Genomic DNA, 8,471 nt, shown 5'->3' with positions numbered 1-8,471 from the left:
TTATCTATGTATTCTTTAATAAAAATTATCTCATACATACATTATTATTTGGAAGATTACTTTTTGAAACGTAATAATATATAATGTAATTCTTTCCATGTCAGTACATATAATTAATTTCATCCTTTAATAACATTTGTTGAGTAAATTGTTTTAAATAGTTGGAACAGGAGTTCCCATTGTGGTTCAGTGGGTTAAGAATCTGACTAGTATCCATGAGGAGGCAGGTTTGATCCCTGACCTCGCTCAGTGGGTTAAAGGATCTGGCATTGCTGTGAGCTGCGGTGTAGGTCTCAGATGCAACTCAGATGTGGCATTGCTGTGTCAGGGGCATAACCCAGCAGCTGCAACTCTGATTCAACCCCTAGCCTGGGAAATTTCATATGCTGTGGGTGCAGTCCTAAAAAAGCAAAATGAATAAATAGAACAGGGAACTGCATCCAATCTCTTTGGATAGAACATGATGAAAGATAGTATGAGAAAAAGAATGTATATATATGTATATATATGACTGGGTCACTATGCTGTATAGCAGAAATTGACACAACACACTGTAAATCAACTATACTTTAATAAAAAAAATAAAGTTTAGGAGTTCCAGTCGTGGCTCAGTGCTTAACGAATCTGATTAGGAACCATGAGGTTTCAGATTCAATCCCTGGCTTTGCTCAGTGGGTTAAGGATCTGGCATTGCTGTGAGCTGTGGTGTAAGTCACAGATGCAGCTCCGATTAGACCCCTAGCCTGGGAACCTCCATATGCTGAGGGAGCAGTCCTAGAAAAGGCAAAAAGACAAAAAAAAAAACAAAACAAAACAAAAAAAAATAAAACAAACAAAAAATAGTTTAAAAAATAAAATAAAAATAGTCAGAACATTGTAAAGTGTTATAATTTTGTATATTTGTTTGTGTAATTGTTATAATTACTTAAAGTCATATATATTAGCTATAATTGATTTCACAGCTACTAATAGATTTTAGGTTCTTCTGAATTTTTGCTTATACAAACAGTAGTGCAGCAATCATCCTCATGCACTTATCCTGGTGCACTCGCCGTAGACATCCATGTTGGCCTTATCATCTCTCAGACTTTAGAATCTTGACCTCCCATGAATTAAGGCTCCTAGTTTTGCAGTTGAGCAGTTAAACAGGCCATTCTCATTCTTGATTCCATTTAATCCCTTTGAATCTGATCTATTCTCTCTGCCCATCCTGCTCTCCTTCTCAGCTTTAAGAATCATTCCTTCTGAACACTCTGGACAATGTTCCTGGCTGCCATTCTTTTCTCTCAAATATCGTTTTGGGCCCTCAGGGAGACTTTTCAGTCTGGAAACTTATATGTTCTTCTATTCTGGAAAATGTTTTTGTATTAGTTCTTTGATAATTTCCTCCCCTCTCTTTTATTTTTTTCTCTTTCAAGAATTCCTATCAGAGTTCCTGTTGTAGCTCAAAAGGTTAAGGATCTGATGTTGTCTGTGCTGTCACATCTTTTTAAAAATATATATGAATATGTATACACATACACACACATATATATATATATATATATATATATATATATATATATATATATAAAAGTCCAACACTAGACACTGTCTACTGCAACCATATGAGTGACCCTAAGTAGAACATACAGCTGAGCCCTGTGAAACCACAGGACCAGTAGAAGTAACAATAAATTTCTGTCTTGAGCCTGTAAGTTTAGGTTAAACTGTTACACAGTACTAGATACATGCAACAAAGATGCTCTGTAACTAGGATTCTGTTGTAACAAAGACCTAAAATGGTGGCATTGGCTTTGGGACCACGCAGCAGCTAAATACTGAAGGGTCTTGGGGGCACTGTTAATAAAACCTGAGGGACAGTTAGGAAATTTCTATTGAAGCTGGAGAAAGAGAGCTCTAGCAAATTTGGCAACAATGTTGCCTACAGAAATGCCGCCAGTGAAAAAGAACTCATGGATTTGGCCAAGGAGAGTCCATGCCAAAACTGCCTCTTTTTTTCTCTTAGCTAGGAGAGATGAGCTAAAAAGAGGTACTCTTTAAATTATGGGCCAGTTTCCCAGGGAGTGACATTTACTCTAGGTAAGGAAGTACCTGGGTAAAAATCACATCAAGGACATTACTAGTAACTCTCGTGTCAGGGCGAAACTGTTGCTAAGGGTGGAAATGCAGTCAAGGGTGTAGCCATTACACCCAGCAGTTGGCTCTCAGAAGGACTTATGGGTGTGCCTTGCAGACCCTGGGCAGGAATGTAGCACTTCTGAGAATCTTATGGGCATTTTCCCACAGTGCCCTGACTCTCAGGCCAAGGTGGAGAAGTAGGTTTATCCCAAAGAGCTTTGGCCATGGCTTTTGCATAAAAGAATGAACCCCCATAAGAAATGGGAAACATGTTAAGTTTTTAAGAGGCATTGTTAGAAGCACAGTCTTCTTGGATTAAAAGTTTCAAAAGGACCTAAAAGTCCCCGAATTTCTTTAGGCAGGAGGCATTTTGAGGAAACTACTCAGCAGTAAAATGTGGATGATTTCTTATAGAAAAGGAAGATGGGCTCAAAATGAAGAGCAAAGAGTCCAGAGGGTACAACCCAAGGTCCTGAAGAACCACTGCCAAGGAGTGGATGGACTCTGGTACCTGCCAGGATTTCAGAATTGTTTTGGACCAGATGCTGACTAGTTTAGCCATACCCATCCTGCTGTTTTTAAGGAGGACATTTATTGTGGTTTTCCCATTCCTGTATCATGACCTCATGCAGGGATGCTGCTGCGTGGGGGGAGGGGAAGAAAGCTTGTCTCTTTAGTGCACAGGTCTCCAGATTGAGGAAAAACATACTTTGCAGGCTCACCTTGGAGATATTGCAGATTCAATTACAGATAGCCACAGCCAAGCAGATTTTGCAATAAAGTGGATCACATAGATTTTTTTGGTTTCCCAGTGGCCATAAAACTTATGTTTAGAAGTATGTTATACTCTAGTCTATTAAGTGAGCAATGGCACTATGCCTAAAAAAAGTACATATCTTTTTTTTTTTTAAAGATAGTTGCAATGTTTATTTCAGGTTCTCTCTTTCATTTTCTCTCTCTCTCTCTCTCTCTCTTTTTTTTTTTTTTGGATTTTTTTTTCTTTTTTTGCCACACTGGTAGTATGTGGAAGTTCCTGGGCCAGGGATAGAACCTACAACACACAGCAGCAACCAGAGCCTCAGTGGTGAGAACACAGGAGCCTCAACCCACTAGGACATCAGAGAACTTCCACAAGTACATATCTTAAAAAAATACTTTATTGCCAGAAATGCCAAAACAATTACAATTGTAACATCAGAGATCACTGATCACAGATCACCTTAACAAATATAATAATAATGAAAAATCATGAAATATCTCAAGAATTACCAAAATGTGACACAGAGACACAAAGTGAGTGAATGCCACTGGAAAAATGGCACCAATAGATTTGCTTGATGCAGAGTTACCACAAACTTTCAATTTGTTATAAAAATGCAATATCTTTAAGCTCAGTAAAGCAAAATGCAATAAAATGAGATATGTGTGTACCCAAGGAACTATGTCATCTGTACCTGAATGTAATTTAAATAAGAAGATCTCAAGCTTTCAACTGATGTCATAGTAATGAAGACTGTTGGGGACCTTGGGAGTAGTGGCAAGTCCACTTTTACTGGAGAAAGATGTAAATTGTGGTGACCAGCAGGTGATCAGAGGAAAATAGTATCCAGAGATGTCTCCCATTGACTACTTTCCTCTTGGTGCATATGTTGCTCGTCACATCAAGAGGTGGGTTCACATTACTCTTGTCCTGACTCTGGACTGGACTCAGTGACCTGTGTGCTGAATAGAATGCAGCAGAAGAGATGTTCTGGGGAGTTCCCATTGTGGCACAGTGGAAACGAATCTAACTAGGAACCATGAGGTTGCAGGTTCGATCCTTGACCTCACTCAGTGGGTTAAGGATCTGGCATTGCCATGAGCTGTGGTAGGTTGTAGACACAGCTTGGATCTGGCATTGCTGTGGCTGTGGTGTAGGCTGACGGCTACAGCTCCAATTAGACCCCTAGCCTGAGAACCTCCATATGCTGCTGGTGCAGCCCTAAAAGGACAAAAGACAAAGAAAAGAAGAGATGTTCTGGAACTTCTGAAGCCAAGTCATGTCTTACAGTTTCTTACAACACTTTTTCTAGGAACCTTCCATTTCAGAACATAGTAACAATCCCATGAAAATTCCAAGTCATGTGGAGGGTGCAGTGTAAGTGCTCCAGTTACAGCCCCCAGTTAACAGTCAGTAGCAGGTGTCAACTGCATGAATGGACCACCTTGGACATGTGCCTAGATGGACCTTCAGATGATTCCAGCTCCAGTCACTATTGAGCTGGAATTGTATGAAAAACCCCACCAAGGACTAGCCAGCTGAGCCCTGTCAAGTCATAAAATCTATTAGAGATAGTAATTTTCTAAGCCACTAAATTGTATGCTCTTTTGTGTTGCTATAAAATTGAACACTTATCATGGTTTTGCTCATCAGTTTTAGCATGCCTGTTTATTTTTGAGACAAAACTACTCAACATTATACTATAATACATCTCAGGGTCAGCTTCTCATCATTACAGAACCATTGGGTTTCATGTATAGGCTCCAGAGTTGGGTCAATTAGATTCAGATTCCTTCTTAACCTCTTGTAAATGTATCCTTGAGTGTTATTTAATCAGTATGTGCCTTAGCTTCCTTATTTATTAAGTACAATAAAAATCCTATTTTTTGGCTTTGTAGAGGAATTACTTATAATGTATGTAAATTGCTTAATAGCACCTAGCAAGTCTTCAGGGTGCAATAAATGTTAGCTATGATTATTACTCTTCTTTTTCAGATGTTTTTATTCTTTTCACTTTTTTTTTTTCAGGGCCGCACCCATGACATATGGTGGTTCACAGGCTAGGGGTCAAACAGGAGCTGTAGCTGCCAGCCTAGGCTGCAGCCACAGCAATGTTAGATTCCAGCCACACCTGCGACCGACACAACAGCTCATGGCAATGCTGAAATCTTAACTCACTGAGTGAGGCTAAGGATTGAACCCATTAGTACCCATGGATACTCATCAGGTTGATTACCACTGAACCATGATGGGAAATCCTATTTTTAGATCGTAATAAAAATAATCTTGAAAAAAGGAGAAGACAAGATGGTGGAAGAGTAAGAGGATGCACTAACCCTCTCTCACAAACACATAAAAAAAACACATTTACATGTAAAATAACTCACACAGAACATCAACTGAATGCTGGCAGAACTTAAACCTCCAAAAAGGGCAAGAAACTCTTGACATAACTGGGTAGAACAAAAGAAAAAGAGAGAGAGAAAAGGAATCATGATGGAACTAACATTCCTGAGAGGGAGCTTTGAAAGAGAAAGGGAACCCACACCCTGGGAAGCCACCTAACTAACCCACAGAAAGATCAGCCAAGTCGGAGGGATCTCCAAGACACTGGAGAAGAAAGTGCAGTAGCAGGTCTGAGAACCTAAAAGTAGAGTGAGAGATGCACAGATCATCTGAACCACTGGCACAGACACCACAGCCTGAGATGCTTGGCTGGGGGCTGGGCACTGACATTTAGGCTCTGGAGAAAAAGAAAAACACAAGCAAGAGGAAGAAGCTCAGGAACCATTCCCGGTTAAAGCAACAGAAGAATTCACCTAAAGCAGTCAACAATGAAACAGACCTCTGCAGTTTGACAGACTTTGAGTTCAAAAGGGAGATAGTGAAAATACTGAAGGAGTTAAGAGAGGATATGAACAGTAATGCAGATACCCTCAGAAAGGAACTAGAAAATATAAGGAGGAGCCAAGGAAAACTAGAAAATTCATTTGCAGAGATACAAACTGAGCTAAAGGCAGTAAAGACCAGAATGAATGATGCAGAGGAACAAACTAGTGATGTGGAAGATAGACTAATGGTAATCACCCAAACAGGACAGCAGACAGAAAACCAAATCAAAAAACAGGAAAGCAATATAAGAGACCTGTGGGATAACATAAAGCAGGACAATCTTCATATAATGGGAAATCCAGAAGGAGAAGAAAAAGAAAAGGTGATTGAAAATATATTTGAAGAAATTATGACTGAAAACTTTCCAAATCTAAAGGATACTTATATCAAGATACAGGAAGCACAGAGGGCCCTAAACAAGTTGAACCCAAACAGGCCCACAACAAGATATATTATAATAAAAATGGCAGGATCCACCCCAGCCCACCATCATGTCAGGCACCGCAGCACCAGGGGAGGTGGTTCCCACTTTAAAGAAGTGAAGTTTTTCACTTCCTCCCCCTCAGCACTTGCCTCCTGCAGCCTCTGGTGCCAGCGCCCTGGGAGCTGGAGGTTGGAGCCAGGCTGGGGGGCCCAGGATGGATGGGGACACCTGAGTCATTGGCGGCTGCAGGGACGCCAGGTCAGAGGACTGCAAGAACCTGCTGTTCAGAGCCTCCTTATCCACCCACATGACAGCTGGAGCGATGGCAAGGATCCTAGAACGCTGGGTCATATACCCGGTAGACTCAGTGAAGACATGAATGCAGAGTTTGAATCCAGATCCCAAAGCCCGTTACACAAGGGTCTACGGAGCCCTCAAGAAAATCTTATGGACTGAAGGCTTCTGGAGACCCTTGTGAGGCTTCAACGTGATGATAATGGGTGAGGGTCTGGCACACGCCATGTATTTTGCCTTCTATGAAAACATGAAAAGGACTTTAAATGCTGCTTTCCACCATCAAGGGAATAGCCACCTAGCAAATGGTATTTGCAAGCATTTGTCTGGAGTTAGAAAGGTCTCTCCTTCAACAGACCCTTCCCCAGGGCTCTCGTGACGCAGCAGCCTGAGGACTCATCTCCGCTGTGCTTGCTTATGAATCAAGGACTCTAGAGTCGTGTGTGCACACACACCCAAACACACGCACACACATACGCGTGTGCTTTTTTCATTCCCCTCTTTGGCTTTCTGAAGTGGTGGTGGGGGGGAAATCAGTGACAGAGGTGTTTCATTGTTGAATGGGTTTTGCCGGGTTTTTTTTTGTTTTTGTTTTTGTTTTTTTTACCCTCAAAAGCAATTCATTATCAGATCTAGGGGAAAAAAAAATCCTGAATAGAAACAAAACTTTTGAATGCTGGATTCCAAAAAAAAAAGTTATCTGGGCAGCTTCCTTGAGACTATTTTTTAAAAAACTGGTCCAACAGGTCTCTACAATGGCAACATCTAACTAAGCTTTAAAAGGGATAGCTGGGAGTATGGCCACCCTGCTCCATGATGCAGTAATGAATCCAGCAGAAGTGGTGAAACAGCACATGAAGATGTACCACTCGCTGCACTGGTCAGCCCTTAGCTGCATCAGGACAGTTTGGGGGACTGAGGGCTTGGGGGCCTTCTACCAGAGTTACACCATGAAGCTGACCATGAACATTCCCTTCCAGTCCATCTGCTTCATCACCTATGAGTTCCTGCAGGAGCAGATCAACCCTTACCAGGGCTACAACCCAAAGTCCCACATCATCTCAGGTAGGCTGGTTGGGGCCCTGGCTGCAGCTGCCACTACCACCCTGGACATCTGCAAGACCCTCCTCAACCCTCCTCTCCAACTCAGTAGAACATGGCCCTCAGTCTGGCCAATATTAGCGGTCAGCTGTTGGGCATGGCTAATGCCTTCCGGACAGTGTACCAGTTCAATGGGCTGCCTGGCTACTTCAGAGGCATACAGGCCCAGGTCATCTACCAGATGCTCTCCATGGCCATCTCCTGGTCCATCTATGGGTTCTTCAAGTACTTCCTTACCAAGCACAAGCTGGAGAATCGAACTCTGTACTAAAGAAGCAGGCTGTGAGCAGTGATTCTGGAAGCTCGGATTGTGCAGAGGCTCTCCCAGCCTGCTTCCATTTCCCTCACCCTGGCACCAAGATTATTGGGGCAGTGTATGTGTAGGACGGGGCTTCTGCTCCCTGATGCCCTAGAAAGAGTAGGGGATGGGACAGCTGCTTCCCCAAGGGCCGTTTGCAGTGATATCCCAGCTGGTGAAAGGTGGGGAAAGATTTTGGAAGAGGATAGAGAAATTTCTTTTTCTCTTCCTCCCCTTCTGAGAGTGTAGTGGCTTCTCTGTTTCTGTGTAGCAGCTCCTCCCCTAGAATCAGATCACAAAGGAAGGAAGAAAATGGGCAGTGACTGAAAACATTAAAGAGGAGAAAAAATTATGTATATAAAAGTTCCAGTACACAGTATAAAATAGATGGATGATCTTTTTAAAAAAATGGCAAAAGTTAAAGATAAAGGGAGGATTCTAAAGACAGCAAGAGAAAAGCAAAGAGTTAATTATAAGGCAACCCCACTAAGGCTATCAGCTGATTTCTCTACAGAAACTCTTCAGGCAAGGAGGGAATGGCAAGATATATTTAAAGCACTGAAAGGAGAAAAATATGCAAC

At 41.8% G+C, this 8,471-nt stretch overlaps 1 pseudogene; it reads left to right on the top strand.

Moving 5' to 3' along the window:
* The first annotated feature begins 297 nt into the window (after positions 1-297).
* Positions 298-7,904, top strand: LOC146400473 (mitoferrin-1-like; annotated as a pseudogene).
* The last annotated feature ends 567 nt before the right edge of the window (positions 7,905-8,471 follow it).

This window comes from Sus scrofa, chromosome 8 (genome assembly GCF_054392235.1).
Source record: "Sus scrofa isolate SSC_HxYL_T2T_F1_AM1 chromosome 8, Sscrofa_HxYL_maternal_Yorkshire_Landrace_v2.0, whole genome shotgun sequence".
Lineage (NCBI taxonomy): Eukaryota > Metazoa > Chordata > Mammalia > Artiodactyla > Suidae > Sus > Sus scrofa.
This window is presented reverse-complemented; position numbering and strand designations above follow the sequence as displayed.